Here is a 17,881-nt window from a genome sequence, read left to right as displayed (position 1 = left end):
TTGTAGACTTTCCATTTTGAAGGATTCTAACTTGATGTTTCTGTTTAGTCTCTTTAAGTCCAGCACTGGCCGTAAGTCCCCTGTCTTCTTTTTTACTAGAAAAAGAGGGGAGTAGAATCCTCTGCCTCTTTGACATAGCGGAACCTCCAAAATGGCCCTTTTCTGTACTAATTCTGTTATGTACTTCAGAAGAATCCTTTTCTTGTCTGGAGAAGACGGTAGTTTTGTTGGAAGGAAGTGGTTTCTGGGAATCTTGCACAGGAATTTCCACTTGTGACCGAATTTGATCGTGGAAATGGTCCAAGGGTCCTTGATGTTTTCTGACCATATTCGTGCAAATTCTTTGAGTCTGGCGCCCACCCTCAGAGGATGGGCGGGCGTACCTTCAAAAGGACTTCTGTTGTTCGCCGGAAGGGGTGGCCTTGGTTTTCCGCATCCTCAGAAAGGATGATTGTGTGTTCCTCCAGTTTCTTTTAAATTCTTTACCTGGTCTATAGGTTTTGGCTTCTCTGTATCTTTCGGGAAGACTACCCTTGTAAGCAGGACCTCTTGATCTCCTAGGTCTTTTGTCAGAGGGAATAAGGCCGGATTTTCCCCCTGTTACTTTGGAAATGGCTGCATCCAACTTAGAGCCGAAGAGATTCAAACCATCATAGGGGATTTTGCACCAATTCGTCTTTGATGCTGTGTCGGCCACCCAGGGTTTTAACCACAGAGCCCTCCTAGCCATCACCGAGGCTAACATTGCTCGGGCTGAGCACCTGATAACGTCCACGGAGGCTTCTGCGATAAAATCGCCTGCCAATTTAAGTTCCTGCAGAGACGTAATTACTTTCTGTAAGTCTGTTCCTTCTTGGAGAGATTTTTCGATATTGACAGTCCAGCTAGAGATGGCTCTACCAACTGCTGCTGTGGTGACTGCTGGTCTACATGCGCCACCTGCTGTGGAGTAGGCTTTCTTGAGTTCCAGATCAATCTTCCGATCTAGAACGTCACGGAAAGAAACAGCGTCCTCGATGGGTAGGGTGACATGTCTTGCCAGACGCATTAGGGAGGCATCCACAGTGGGAGCATTAATCAAGGGATTGACTTTAGGTTCTTTCAAAGGATACATCTTGGCTAGTCTATTGTTTAGGCTGGGCCTCTTGTCGGATCTTTCCCACTCATCCTTGATCAAATCATTCAATTCCTCAATGAAAGGGAAGGTCTCTGGGTCCCTCTTTAGGTTTGGAAAATACTTCCGGATTTTCTGAGGTGCTTCCTCAGATTCTTCCCAACCTATGGCTTCCTTGACTGATTTTGCAAATGGTTCGACCAGAGTGAAGTCAAACCCTGGTGGTCCATCTGGATCTTCGTTTTCTGAAGGGGATTCTGGTTCCATCCCAGCCTCGATAGCTGAACGAGGGGGGGTCATGGAAGTACCTGGGTCTGATCTGGCCGGCATGGGTGTTGCTGATTCCATTATGGATTCTCGCACGGATTCCCGAATTAGTTCGGTTACTTCTCTGACGTCAGATTCTCTTTCTTTTGTGGCTTCATTGAAGCACGTACGGCATGCTAATTTGTCTGGCAATGCGGTGGCGCCACAAACCCAGCAGGTATTAACTGCGGGACGGGTATGTTGACTTCGCCCATGACGTGATGAAGAAGATCTTCTGTGATGTGATCGACTACGCCGAGAATGACTGCGGCGTGAGTGCCTGTGACGGGATGAGGAGCGTGACCGACTTCTGCGGGATTTCCTGCTTGAGTGACTTGATTTCTCTGTGCGTTTTGATTTAGACCTGGAAGGGCTGTCAGAAGGATTCTTGTTAGAAGATATGCTCTCTTTTTTTCTCTCTCTCTTCAATACTTACCACTGAATGCGGACAGCCTCTTACCTTACCGGCCGTGGATGGTCTGCTGGGGCAGTGGTCTCCATGAGCAGAGAGGAAGAGGCAGGCAGGAACAGAAGAAGTTCTGGAAGGAGGACAGAACAGACATATATATACATATATATATGTGTGTATAAACATATACACACTACCTTCATCATGACGATTTTATTTATTTATTTAAAAAGATAAACAAGAATAATAATCAGAGAGGAAGAGAAACAGGCACTTACCTGGATCCAGTGGAGTAGTTTCTGGGCAATGATGTGCAGAAACGAAGGCTGGAACCATAACTAGAATATTTTCCTTCATCTGGAGTCCTCTTTTAAAAAAGACCGCCGCCGTCGCGGCAAAATGACGCTTCGCGCATGCGCAGAAGCAGCGCGAAGATTCCGGCGCCATCTTGGAAGCTGGAAAAGGCTTAGAACGGCCCTACCTTTCCCCCTCGCGCATGCGCGATGCAGATGAGACACGCGGTGGCCATGACAGGCATAGAACTAGCGCTGTGGGACTACAGGTCCCAGAGGAGAACAAAAAAGCATGAGAAAAGTAAGAAAAGATGCCAAGTCTATTGGAAGATGTTGGGATTAGATAGTAGAAAGATACTGGAGGTAAAAGTGAAAGGAAAGAAGGAAAAAGAGAAAACGGAGACCACTGCAATTGTTGAAGCTTCTTTAAAGCTTGCTTAATGCCAGAGGATATGTGCTGAAGCCCCTGAGACCACCAGAGTGGGGTTCCCTCCATAGAAGCTCCTTTAGAGACTGTACAGGAGGGACTTCCAAACAGGAGAGGCTTGAACCTGCTGGGGCGATGCGGTAAGAGGCTCTGCGATGTCCATCCATCTTGTCAGGTGAGGATAAAAAAGAGAATGGTGGGGGTCATCTCTCTTCAAACTTTTATAGCTAGACCAATCCTGTCAGGTTGTGGAGGCGGAGTCACAACCCAGTGTGTGCTGCCATGAAGGCGTCAGGAAATGTTTCTTAAGTGTTGATAAGCGAGAAAACCTGTTAACGTCCAAAATGGTGTGAAATAAATCAAAATGTCTATTAGGGCTAAAATTAAGGCCTTTTGATAGAAGGTTGATCTCCTCTTCTTTTAAAAGTCTCTTTGAGATATTAAGTACAGTGGAACTCATTTCTTCATTTTGCCTCTCAAGCTGTAATGTGAGTTGTTTGGAGTTCTTGTGTCTCCTGCCGCCCCTTCTTGTTTTTTTATGGACGATTTTTTCCTCTTGGTGTAACCCGACCTGCGAGGGTTTCCAGCGTTGGTGTGGTTGTTGCTTCTGTTTGTTTCCACAGAACCTGTTGACCTGTCCAGAGAAGAGTCTGACATAGTGCGTGCCAGGGAATTGTCGGCTAGGTCGCTCTCTTGGTCAGAGAAGCTGACCTGTTTGCCGCGGTTTCTCCGTGACCGATTGTGGGAAAACACCGGTCTTTTCCAAGTGTAAACTTTATTGTTCTCATAATCATTTTTATCCCGGGCCATTTTGCCTCTCTTGCTGGCAATCACTGATTTTTCCATTTTGTCTAATTTGTTACTCAAACGGCTGTCCAGGTCTGTGAAAGCTGCCAGGTTTTGTGAAGAGGTAAGTTCAGACTGGATAAAGGACATGTCAGATTTTAGTACCTCTATTTCTTTGGTTTTAGAGGCAATGAGAATATTTATTAGTTTGAATGAACAGGTGTCCAAGGTGTCAGTCCATTCTTTTTTGAGATCATCATTGAACAGCTCTGAGGTGGGAAATTTTTTTATCCGTAAACCCCGTGGTATGTGTGCTATGGACAAATAGTCCTTCAAAAAATTGATGTCCCAAAAAGTTCTAATTTCTCTCGCCATAATATGTTCCAGTTTTCTGAAATCACGTATTAACTGTACTCCATCGTCAGCTGACACACCAGGTGTTTGTGTCTGTGACGTTTGTCTCAATGGATTATCAGATGGTGCCTTTAGAGTTCTGCTGTACAAGATTTCTGCCATGGGTGTCGAGATGGTATTGAGATCCATAGAGTAAAAAGGAAAAACTCTTCTCCCAATTAAATGAGCTCTTGAAGAAACAATGGTAATCAAAATAAATTGTGAAATACCTGGGAAAGCCTCCGGGCAGGTGAAGAGAAAAGCATGTATCCTTAGATGCAGACAAGCAAAGAAAGTGCAGAGTAGGGGAACTTGTCGGGCATATATACCAATCAAGGTGGTAAATATTATATATTCATGTATAAGATTGGATATGTTAGTACATAGGCCCCAATGGTCAGTAGATGGAAAAAACTCCTATTTTGGCACCATCTGACCGGAACACAAAACAAGAGGAAATAGAAAATGGCTGACAAAACGTGAAAATGTAAAAAATTAACATGAAATGTTCTTTATAAGGACTCATGATGGTGTAGATGTTATAACCATGCTCAAACAGTATAGGAAAGTTACTCATACTGCTGTTAGTATTTTTAAGGCTAATCTCTCATTTTGTTTTAAATTATCTTTAATCGATTTTCTATGGTAACTGTGAGCCAAGCGAGTTAATTCCCCCTCCACCAACCTCTGAAATACATCAAGATCTTTGCCCCTGGATGCCACTGGGTAAAAATCAGATTTAGATCTGATTATTAGTTTTTTCTGTAAATCAGTGGGATCCATGGGGGGTGGATCCGAATCATCTGCCAGTGTTATTAAATCTTGCAGTGCACACACTTCATTAAAAGAGATGGGTGAAGGGGGAGACTCACCTGATTCGCCAAGGTTCCCTGGAACGTCCTCTTCTCTAGAACCACCAAAATGTTTCTTAAGTGTTGATAATTCACTCTTCACACTTACTTTGCACGTTGTCTGAATATTTTTATCAATATATTTTCTCTTTTTTTAATGAGAAATATTTTTTACACATTTTTTCCTTTCACCTAATAGTAATTTCTTTCTTTTTGATACTCATCACTTTTTATATATACACGTTATAGAAGTACATTTATTATTATATATACACGTTTATTGATAGGATTCACTACACACACACACACATATATATATTATTTTTTTTTTTGCCTACACATGTACATATACACATCTTTTTTCACATTCTTTGTCATCTATTTACATGTCACGGTTTTGAAAACATTTCTCAACCAGTTAACACACCAAATAGCCAGCAGATGCTGAGACTCAATGACCATCTAATTGGGCAATCATGTGATACTCCATTGAGCTATATAAGAGTTTGTCTTTTTAATATTTGTTAGCTATGAGTAAGCACTCAGTCCTGAGTGCGAAACGCGTCAGCTTATCTGTACTTTCTGCATGACAGTCTTGTTATTTTGATGATCCCATTTTTTCAATAAAGTGAAGTTTTTTGACTACATCCGGTGTGCGGCATCCAAATCTTCCCCTCCATTCAAGCCTGCTTTGCTTAGCATTCAGCCAGCACCTGGAGCTCTTCTGCTCTGAAACTTCTACTTACACCTGGGTCAGTGTCAGCCTGAGCGGTGGAAACACTTTCTTTGCCTGTCTGTGTACCTATCGATCTGTCTGTCTGTCTGTGTACCTATCTGCCTGCTTATCGATCTGTCTGTCTGTGTACCTATCTGCCTGCCTATCGATCTGTCTTTCTGTCTGTCTGTGTACCTATCTGCCTGCCTATCGATCTGTCTGTCTGTGTACCTATCTGCCTGCCTATCGATCTGTCTTTCTGTCTGTCTGTGTACCTATCTGCCTGCCTATCGATCTGTCTGTCTGTGTACCGATCTGTCTGTCTGTTTGTCTGTGTACCTATCTGCCTGTCTATCGATCTGTCTGTCTGTCTGTCTGTGTACTGATCTGTCTGTGTGTCTGTGTACCTATCTGCCTGTCTATCGATCTGTCTGTCTGTGTACCTATCTGCCTGTTTATCAATCTGTCTGTCTGTCTGCGTACATATCGATCTGTCTGTCTGTCTGTGTACCTATCTGCTTGCCTATCGATCTGTCTGTCTGTAGGCCCTATCAAGGGCGAGTGACTGGGGGGGGTGTTGTTGGTTGGGGCTCTGTTTACGCCCCCCCAAAAAATTGAGCATCAGCCGCCACTGGCAGCTACCATAGCAAGCTATTGGGTCACTGACCTAGAACATGTGTTGATCAAATGTTCTGACACTTCACTGACTGCATGAATGTTCCATGTTAGTGACTATGGGGTCAATTCACTAGGAGATAATTACCACATGAATTTTTTAGTTCAAATAACTCATGTGGTATTTATCTCAAAAGTAGGCAATTCCCTTAAAAAAAAAAGTGTTATTTAACAAATGTGTTAAATGTTAATGTTTTGCAATATTTAGCACCTTAATGAAGTGTTATTTTTTATGTTTTTTTCAGAATTTTATTTTTACTTTTTACACTATATTTTGCATGTGAATCGCACAGGAACCACATTCTGTGCAATTCACGTGTGATTCAGTGCAGTGCGATTTGAGCTCATTCATTTTGAATGCACTCAAATCGCAATGCATCGCACTAAAGAAGTGCAGGCACCGACAATGCAATCCAGGGTGTGCAAACCGCACTGCGTTTGCGATCCTCTTGGGGTGTTTTGCTGACTTAGTATTAACACCTGCAGCGGATCACAAACACAGTGCAATTGCAACATGGTGCAGGAAGTGCCCAGGGATCACTGCGTTTCCTACACTGTATATGAACCTAGACTAAATGAATGACAGAAATATTGTGAAATTGGGAACCATTCTAGTGTGCTTTCTTTCACAGAAAGATTTCCCTCTGGTGAAATGTTACAGTTTAGTTACATTCCTGAACTCAGGGTGAAACATTTTCACACCAATACATTGGGGCTGATTTACTAAAAATAGAGTGCAAAATATGGTGCAGCTCTGCGTAAAAACCAGCTTCCAGTTTTTTTGTCAAACCTCAATTGAGCAAACTAAAGTTAGAAGCTGATTGGCTACCATGCACAGCTGCACCAGATTTGGCACTCTCCGGATTTAGTAAATCAACCTCATTGCATACTTTTAACTTACTGGCCAGTGCAGAGTTCCCCTCATTGTTATTTTGTACATTACTAAAATACTGACTGCCTACTGGCAGGTGATAAATAATAAATGTCTGTGTGTGTTGTAGGCCGCATTCACACCTGGGCAGAGTGATTTTCAGGTGTTTTTATTTGAGAGTTTTTGAAAGTGTATACAGGTGTTTTTAGAAGTGTATTGCATGTGTTTTCAAGCTTCAGGCTTGAATGGTATTCCCATTGAAGTCTGAATTATTATCCAAGTGAACCTTCCCTTTAAAAATTGATTTTTTTTTTTTTTTTTGTTATATAGCCCGCACTTTAAAAAACAAGTCAGCAGTTCCAGTTCCCATATTCTGACATGTTTCTCTTAAAAGTAAACCCATCAAATTAACAGTTTCAAAAAACAGTTACATTCCCGGCATGCCGGGAATGTAACTGTCACTTTGGTTGTGCTCTCAACTGTTAAACCATCCATTGGCTGGTGTCATAACAGAGGTCAAGATGGCAGCTTCCTTGGCTAAAAATGATAGGAGGGTTTACTTCCACTTTAAGAGTATTGACTGCTATTGGCTGGTTAGATATTAAAAATATGGTTTGCAGGTATCTAGGCATACAGGTTACAGACCGTCTGTTGGACTACGTGAATCTAAACCTAACCCCTTTGATCAATCGATGTTGTGATCGAGTCAAAGTGTGGAGTAAGCTGAAATTATCTCAGGTTGGGAGGATAAATTTAATAAAGATGATCCTTATGCCACAATTACTTTACGTGCTTCACAACTCCCCAATAGTCATTCCTTTGAAAAAGTTTAGAATCATTAACTCGGTTTTCTGATCACTTATATGGCTCTTGAAGCCTCCTAGAATTAAACTTGAGCAGCTCCAGCGCTCAAAAGGCAATGGTGGCTTGGCGCTACCCAATCCCTGGTTGTACTACTTGGCTTCACAACTGCAGCACATTACACGGGTTGTACGACCTAGACAGGAATTAGAACTGAACCTGTTGGACTCTTCAGCCCAACTATTTGGTTTCACAACCAAGGGGGGGGGGTTGCGGATGATTTAGAGGCCTTATAGTATAATAAATCCAATAAACTCTTTCCAACTTACGCCCTTATGCAGAAGATGTAATAAGGTCAGGATCAGTGGCGGCTGGTGCTCAATTTTTTTGGGGGGGCGCAAAGCCCTAACCAACCCCAGCCACACCCCCCCCCCGCCAGTCACTCGCCCGCAATAGATAGATAAATAGACAGATAAATGGACACATAGATAGACACTGGGTGGGATGGATGGATGGATAGATAGACACTGGGTGGGAGGGAGGGATAGATAGACACTGGGTGGGATGGATGGATAGACACTGGGTGGGTGGGAGAGATAGACAGGGGGGAGGGGGAGAGAGAGATATACACTGGGGGATGGGAGAGAGAGAGATACACTGGGGGTGGGAGAGAGAGATATACACTGGGGGTGGGAGAGAGAGAGATACACTGGGAGGTGGGAGAGAGAGAGATACACTGGGAGGTGGGAGAGAGAGAGATACACTGGGAGGTGGGAGAGAGAGAGATACACTGGGGGTGGGAGAGAGAGAGATACACTGGGGGGGTGGGAGAGAGAGAGATACACTGGGGGGGTGGGAGAGAGAGAGATACACTGGGGGGGTGGGAGAGAGAGAGATACACTGGGGGTGGGAGAGAGAGAGATACACTGGGGGGGGTGGGAGAGAGAGAGATACACTGGGGGGGGGTGGGAGAGGGAGAGATACACTGGGGGGGTGGGAGAGAGAGAGATACACTGGGGGGTGGGAGAGAGAGATATACACTGGGAGGTGGGAGAGAGAGATATACACTGGGGGGTGGGAGAGAGAGAGATACACTGGGGGGTGGGAGAGAGAGAGATACACTGGGGGGTGGGAGAGAGAGAGATACACTGGGGGGTGGGAGAGAGAGAGATACACTGGTGGGTGGGAGAGAGAGAGAGATACACTGGTGGGTGGGAGAGAGAGAGAGATACACTGGGGATGGGAGAGAGAGAGATACACTGGGGGGGTGGGAGAGAGAGAGATACACTGGGAGGTGGGAGAGAGAGATACACTGGGGGTGGGAGAGAGAGAGATACACTGGGGGGGTGGGAGAGAGAGAGATACACTGGGGGGGGTGGGAGAGAGAGAGATACACTGGGGGGTGGGAGAGAGAGATATACACTGGGAGGTGGGAGAGAGAGATATACACTGGGGGGTGGGAGAGAGAGAGATACACTGGGGGGTGGGAGAGAGAGAGATACACTGGGGGGTGGGAGAGAGAGAGAGAGAGATACACTGGTGGGTGGGAGAGAGAGAGAGATACACTGGGGATGGGAGAGAGAGAGATACACTGGGGGGGTGGGAGAGAGAGAGATACACTGGGAGGTGGGAGAGAGAGATACACTGGGGGTGGGAGAGAGAGATATACACTGGGGGTGGGAGAGAGAGATATACACTGGGGGTGGGAGAGAGAGATATACACTGGGGGTGGGAGAGAGAGAGATACACTGGGGGGGTGGGAGAAGGAGAGATACACTGGGGGGTGGGAGAGAGAGATACACTGGGGGTGGGAGAGAGAGATATACACTGGGGGTGGGAGAGAGAGAGATACACTGGGGGGGTGGGAGAGAGAGAGATACACTGGGGGGTGGGAGAGAGAGATATACACTGGGAGGTGGGAGAGAGAGATATACACTGGGGGGTGGGAGAGAGAGAGATACACTGGGGGTGGGAGAGAGAGAGAGATACACTGGGGATGGGAGAGAGATACACTGGGGATGGGAGAGAGAGAGATACACTGGGGATGGGAGAGAGAGAGATACACTGGGGGGTGGGAGAGAGAGAGATACACTGGGAGGTGGGAGAGAGAGATATACACTGGGGGGTGGGAGAGAGAGAGATACACTGGGAGGTGGGAGAGAGAGATACACTGGGGGTGGGAGAGAGAGATATACACTGGGGGTGGGAGAGAGAGATATACACTGGGGGTGGGAGAGAGAGAGATACACTGGGGGGGTGGGAGAAGGAGAGATACACTGGGGGGTGGGAGAGAGAGATATACACTGGGGGTGGGAGAGAGAGATATACACTGGGGGTGGGAGAGAGAGAGATACACTGGGGGTGGGAGAGAGAGAGATACACTGGGGGGGTGGGAGAGAGAGAGATACACTGGGGGGTGGGAGAGAGATATACACTGGGGGGTGGGAGAGAGAGAGATACACTGGGGGTGGGAGAGAGAGAGAGAGAGATACACTGGTGGGTGGGAGAGAGAGAGAGATACACTGGGGATGGGAGAGAGAGAGATACACTGGGGATGGGAGAGAGAGAGATACACTGGGGATGGGAGAGAGAGAGATACACTGGGGATGGGAGAGAGAGAGATACACTGGGGGGGGTGGGAGAGAGAGAGATACACTGGGAGGTGGGAGAGAGAGATATACACTGGGGGTGGGAGAGAGAGATATACACTGGGGGTGGGAGAGAGAGATATACACTGGGGGTGGGAGAGAGAGAGATACACTGGGGGGGTGGGAGAAGGAGAGATACACTGGGGGGTGGGAGAGAGAGATATACACTGGGGGTGGGAGAGAGAGATATACACTGGGGGTGGGAGAGAGAGAGATACACTGGGGGTGGGAGAGAGAGAGATACACTGGGGGGGTGGGAGAGAGAGATATACACTGGGAGGTGTGAGAGAGATATACACTGGGGGGTGGGAGAGAGAGAGATACACTGGGGGTGGGAGAGAGAGAGAGAGAGATACACTGGTGGGTGGGAGAGAGAGAGAGATACACTGGGGATGGGAGAGAGAGAGATACACTGGGGATGGGAGAGAGAGAGATACACTGGGGATGGGAGAGAGAGAGATACACTGGGGGGGGTGGGAGAGAGAGAGATACACTGGGAAGTGGGAGAGAGAGATATACACTGGGGGGTGGGAGAGAGAGATATACACTGGGGGGTGGGAGAGAGAGATACACTGGGGGGTGGGAGAGAGAGAGATACACTGGGGGGTGGGAGAGAGAGAGATACACTGGGGGTGGGAGAGAGAGAGAGATACACTGGTGGGTGGGTGGGAGAGAGAGAGAGATACACTGGTGGGAGAGAGAGAGAGATACACTGGTGGGTGGGAGAGAGAGATATACACTGGGAGGTGGGAGAGAGAGATATACACTGGAGGGTGGGAGAGAGAGAGATACACTGGGGGGTGGGAGAGAGAGAGATACACTGGGGGGTGGGAGAGAGAGAGATACACTGGGGGGTGGGAGAGAGAGAGATACACTGGGGGGTGGGAGAGAGAGAGATACACTGGGGGGTGGGAGAGAGAGAGATACACTGGGGGGTGGGAGAGAGAGAGATACACTGGGGGGTGGGAGAGAGAGAGATACACTGGGGGTGGGAGAGAGAGAGAGATACACTGGTGGGTGGGAGAGAGAGATATACACTGGGGGGTGGGAGAGAGAGAGATACACTGGGGGTGGGAGAGAGAGAGAGAGATACACTGGTGGGTGGGAGAGAGAGAGAGATACACTGGGGATGGGAGAGAGAGAGATACACTGGGGATGGGAGAGAGAGAGATACACTGGGGATGGGAGAGAGAGAGATACACTGGGGATGGGAGAGAGAGAGATACACTGGGGGGGTGGGAGAGAGAGAGATACACTGGGAGGTGGGAGAGAGAGATACACTGGTGGGAGAGAGAGAGAGATACACTGGTGGGAGAGAGAGAGAGATATACACTGGGAGGTGGGAGAGAGAGAGATATACACTGGAGGGTGGGAGAGAGAGAGATACACTGGGGGGTGGGAGAGAGAGAGAGATACACTGGGGGGTGGGAGAGAGAGAGATACACTGGGGGGTGGGAGAGAGAGAGATACACTGGGGGGTGGGAGAGAGAGATACACTGGGGGTGGGAGAGAGAGAGATACACTGGGGGTGGGAGAGAGAGAGAGACACACTGGTGGGTGGGAGAGAGAGATATACACTGGGGGGTGGGAGAGAGAGAGATACACTGGGAGGTGGGAGAGAGAGAGATACACTGGGGGTGGGAGAGAGAGATATACACTGGGAGGTGGGAGAGAGAGATATACACTGGGAGGTGGGAGAGAGAGATATACACTGGGAGGTGGGAGAGAGAGAGATACACTGGGAGGTGGGAGAGAGAGAGATACACTGGGAGGTAGGAGAGAGAGAGATACACTGGGAGGTGGGAGAGAGAGAGATACACTGGGAGGTGGGAGAGAGAGAGATACACTGGGAGGTGGGAGAGAGAGAGATACACTGGGGGTGGGAGAGAGAGAGATACACTGGGAGGTGGGAGAGAGAGAGATACACTGGGAGGTGGGAGAGAGAGATATACACTGGGAGGTGGGAGAGAGAGAGATACACTGGGAGGTGGGAGAGAGAGAGATACACTGGGGGTGGGAGAGAGAGAGATACACTGGGGGTGGGAGAGAGAGATATACACTGAGAGGTGGGAGAGAGAGATATACACTGGGGGTGGGAGAGAGAGAGATACACTGGGAGGTGGGAGAGAGAGAGATACACTGGGAGGTGGGAGAGAGAGAGATACACTGGGGGTGGGAGAGAGAGAGATACACTGGGGGGGTGGGAGAGAGAGAGATACACTGGGGGGGTGGGAGAGAGAGAGAGATACACTGGGGGTGGGAGAGAGAGAGATACACTGGGGGGGGTGGGAGAGAGAGAGATACACTGGGGGGGGGTGGGAGAGAGAGAGATACACTGGGGGGTGGGAGAGAGAGATATACACTGGGAGGTGGGAGAGAGAGAGATACACTGGGGGGTGGGAGAGAGAGAGATACACTGGGGGGTGGGAGAGAGAGAGATACACTGGGGGGTGGGAGAGAGAGAGATACACTGGGGGGTGGGAGAGAGAGAGATACACTGGTGGGTGGGAGAGAGAGAGAGATACACTGGGGATGGGAGAGAGAGAGATACACTGGGGGGGTGGGAGAGAGAGAGATACACTGGGAGGTGGGAGAGAGAGATACACTGGGGGTGGGAGAGAGAGAGATACACTGGGGGGGTGGGAGAGAGAGAGATACACTGGGGGGGGTGGGAGAGAGAGAGATACACTGGGGGGTGGGAGAGAGAGATATACACTGGGAGGTGGGAGAGAGAGATATACACTGGGGGGTGGGAGAGAGAGAGATACACTGGGGGGTGGGAGAGAGAGAGATACACTGGGGGGTGGGAGAGAGAGAGATACACTGGGGGGTGGGAGAGAGAGAGATACACTGGTGGGTGGGAGAGAGAGAGAGATACACTGGGGATGGGAGAGAGAGAGATACACTGGGGGGGTGGGAGAGAGAGAGATACACTGGGAGGTGGGAGAGAGAGATACACTGGGGGTGGGAGAGAGAGATATACACTGGGGGTGGGAGAGAGAGATATACACTGGGGGTGGGAGAGAGAGAGATACACTGGGGGGGTGGGAGAAGGAGAGATACACTGGGGGGTGGGAGAGAGAGATACACTGGGGGTGGGAGAGAGAGATATACACTGGGGGTGGGAGAGAGAGAGATACACTGGGGGTGGGAGAGAGAGAGATACACTGGGGGGGGTGGGAGAGAGAGAGATACACTGGGGGGTGGGAGAGAGAGATATACACTGGGAGGTGGGAGAGAGAGATATACACTGGGGGGTGGGAGAGAGAGAGATACACTGGGGGGGTGGGAGAGAGAGAGATACACTGGGGGTGGGAGAGAGAGAGAGAGATACACTGGTGGGTGGGAGAGAGAGAGAGATACACTGGGGATGGGAGAGAGAGAGATACACTGGGGATGGGAGAGAGAGAGATACACTGGGGGGTGGGAGAGAGAGAGATACACTGGGAGGTGGGAGAGAGAGATATACACTGGGGGGTGGGAGAGAGAGATATACACTGGGGGGTGGGAGAGAGAGAGATACACTGGGGGGTGGGAGAGAGAGAGATACACTGGGGGGTGGGAGAGAGAGAGATACACTGGGGGTGGGAGAGAGAGATACACTGGTGGGTGGGTGGGAGAGAGAGAGAGATACACTGGTGGGAGAGAGAGAGAGATACACTGGTGGGTGGGAGAGAGAGATATACACTGGGAGGTGGGAGAGAGAGATATACACTGGAGGGTGGGAGAGAGAGAGATACACTGGGGGGTGGGAGAGAGAGAGATACACTGGGGGGTGGGAGAGAGAGAGATACACTGGGGGGTGGGAGAGAGAGAGATACACTGGGGGTGGGAGAGAGAGAGAGAGAGATACACTGGTGGGTGGGAGAGAGAGATATACACTGGGGGGTGGGAGAGAGAGAGATACACTGGGGGTGGGAGAGAGAGAGAGAGATACACTGGTGGGTGGGAGAGAGAGAGAGATACACTGGGGATGGGAGAGAGAGAGATACACTGGGGATGGGAGAGAGAGAGATACACTGGGGATGGGAGAGAGAGAGATACACTGGGGATGGGAGAGAGAGAGATACACTGGGGGGGTGGGAGAGAGAGAGATACACTGGGAGGTGGGAGAGAGAGATATACACTGGGGGGTGGGAGAGAGAGATATACACTGGGGGGTGGGAGAGAGAGATACACTGGGGGGTGGGAGAGAGAGAGATACACTGGGGGGTGGGAGAGAGAGAGATACACTGGGGGTGGGAGAGAGAGAGAGAGATACACTGGTGGGTGGGTGGGAGAGAGAGAGAGATACACTGGTGGGAGAGAGAGAGAGATACACTGGTGGGTGGGAGAGAGAGATATACACTGGGAGGTGGGAGAGAGAGATATACACTGGAGGGTGGGAGAGAGAGAGATACACTGGGGGGTGGGAGAGAGAGAGATACACTGGGGGGTGGGAGAGAGAGAGATACACTGGGGGGTGGGAGAGAGAGAGAGACACACTGGGGGTGGGAGAGAGAGAGAGACACACTGGTGGGTGGGAGAGAGAGATATACACTGGGGGGTGGGAGAGAGAGAGATACACTGGGGGGTGGGAGAGAGAGAGATACACTGGGAGGTGGGAGAGAGAGAGATACACTGGGGGTGGGAGAGAGAGATATACACTGGGAGGTGGGAGAGAGAGATATACACTGGGAGGTGGGAGAGAGAGAGATACACTGGGAGGTGGGAGAGAGAGAGATACACTGGGAGGTGGGAGAGAGAGAGATACACTGGGAGGTGGGAGAGAGAGAGATACACTGGGGGTGGGAGAGAGAGATATACACTGGGGGTGGGAGAGAGAGAGATACACTGGGAGGTGGGAGAGAGAGAGATACACTGGGAGGTGGGAGAGAGAGAGATACACTGGGAGGTGGGAGAGAGAGAGATACACTGGGGGTGGGAGAGAGAGAGATACACTGGGAGGTGGGAGAGAGAGAGATACACTGGGGGTGGGAGAGAGAGATATACACTGGGAGGTGGGAGAGAGAGATATACACTGGGAGGTGGGAGAGAGAGAGATACACTGGGGGTGGGAGAGAGAGAGATACACTGGGGGTGGGAGAGAGAGATATACACTGAGAGGTGGGAGAGAGAGATATACACTGGGGGGTGGGAGAGAGAGAGAGATACACTGGATGGGATGGACACACACACATAGATCAGTGATGAGGACTTACATATTAATGAGGCTCTGTCTTGCAGGCTGCAGTCCATGGCTAGTGACACTGTCCTGACACCTCCTCTGCCTCCTTCCTTCCATACGCTGGCTGGGAAGGATGTCTTATCTCGTTCTTATCTCCATGCATTCAGTCACACAAGGCTGGTCTCCTAATTTCTACAGGATGGGTGGATGGGGATGATTCACAACATGGGCTGTGTGTTTAACAAGAGCCTTCACTGACACTGCCAAACCGAGACACAGCAACACCAGTGGAGATAATAGAAGCACTGACGATCCGCACTTGTGAAACACACAGCCCATGTGAAGCTTCCCCATCCATCCATCCATCCTGTAGAAATAAGGAGACCAGCCTTGTGTGATCGTCAGTGCTTCTATTATCTCCACTGGTGTTGCTGTGTCTCGGTTTAGCAGTGGAAACATTCGGCTTTGCCTCTTTGAAGTTGAAGGCAGTGGAGGAGTCCGCTCCTCCGCTCGGGCGCACTGCTCTGACACAGGGAAAACCGGAAGTGACAGACTACTAACTAGTCTGTCACTCAAAGCACAGAGCCATAGTAATACACTATGGGCGCTGGGCGGATGCCGATCGGCGTTTAGCTTTGCGCCACAAGGCGGGTTAAAACTCCGCAAATGAAGCGCCTCATCTGCAATCTTGTGATTGCATAGACGTGGCGCTTTCCATAGTGCACTGTGCCCGACGCCCCTAACACAGTGCACTTAAGGACTTTTTTCAATTTTTTTTTTTTTAAAGGGCCATTTAAATTTTTTTTTTTTTTCAAATTTTTTTTTCAAATTTTTTTTTTTTTTTCAAAAATTTTTTTTTGACTGCCTGGAGGGTGGGGGGGGGCGGTGCCCGGGCGCCCCCTATGGATGGGCCACCACTGGTCAGGATGCTCCAGGGGGTGAACGGGTTCACTAAATATAGCCCTATCTGGGAGAATAACCATTACCAGGAAATAGCGAAAATACCATACGGTCTGAAATGGAAACAATAAGGGGTGTCACACATGATCCATATATTTAGAGATGGCAAACTGAGATCCTTCTTGGAGCTTAGTGAGGCCTTTCAACTGCCAGCTTCAATGTATTTTTACTATAGCTAACGCAAACATGCGGTAGATGCCCAGAGGGGAGCAGATATTTGGACCTTGAATTCTACGTCAATTTTTAATTACCTGTTTGAAGTAACTACCTATAAGGGGTTTATATCAAAATGCTATACCATGCTATTGAATTTCTTCCTAAGGGACACACCTTTGAAGGCAGTGTCCCAATGGGAACAGGATGTTGGTACATTTGAGGAAGAGCAATGGGAGGAAGCCTTGCAGGCGGTATCCCTGTGCTCGCTGAATGTGGCCCAACTCTATATACTCCTTAGGGTACACTACACGCCTGCTAGATTAGCCCGTATGGGAGTAAGTACAGACTCCACCTGCACCAGATGTTGCAGAGATCATGGTGATCTCATCCTTCTCTTATGGCGATGTCCCAAACTGCACTTATATTGGAAGAATGTCATTGACACTCTTCATAGGGATTTCCAGGTCCTGATACCTTTAGACCCTAAACCGTGCTTGCTGGGGATAATAGATGGCCCCCTGATGGAGAATATCCTTAAGCAGGCTATTAGACGAGCTCTGTTCCAGGATCGCAAGTTAATTCTCAGGCATTGGAAATCCAATCAATATATAAAACAGTGTAGCGCTGGACTGATAAGAATACGCATATATTAGTGTATGCGAGTAGACCAGGACCCATAAATGTGTACATAAATACAAAAGAAAACCATATACCACTTAATCTAGAACAATTCAGTGTCTATAAGCGTGTATTGTGACACTAAAAATTAATCAAGTGCACCTACATATATCTAAAAACAAAAATTGATATATATATATATATATATATATATATATATATATATATATTGTAATGTTTGGGGGACCAGCTAGATCGCAGGACACAGGCTTTTCACTCAAAAGGAGATTTATTGAACTTAAACAGCTTTACAGCAGTTAAACAGTCCTTAATTTCTGTTGCAGGTAGCTTCCCCTGGCAGGAGACTTCCAGGCAGGACACTGCTATTCACTTTTGTTGCTGCACAACAAACACCATCCACCATCCACATTCTCCTTTACACTCCTCCACACCCTCTCCAACTTCCTGTCTTGTTTTAAACCCACTTCCTCTGACAGGTGAGTTAACCCTTTTTGTTCCCTTAAAGGGACCACAGTCCAAACAGGGGAAACATAGCGTCCTTCCAGGACCCAGCCACGGCGTCCTGCACATATCCCCCCCCTGTGCCCCAACGCCATGGAGGTGGAGGCAACAGTGGAGCTCAAACAATGGACTCGGGAGAGGGCATCTGCATTTTGATGCAGTCTCCCGG

The sequence above is a fragment of the Aquarana catesbeiana genome, linkage group LG08 (genome assembly GCF_042186555.1).
Source record: "Aquarana catesbeiana isolate 2022-GZ linkage group LG08, ASM4218655v1, whole genome shotgun sequence".
Classification (NCBI taxonomy): domain Eukaryota; kingdom Metazoa; phylum Chordata; class Amphibia; order Anura; family Ranidae; genus Aquarana; species Aquarana catesbeiana.
This window is presented reverse-complemented; position numbering follows the sequence as displayed.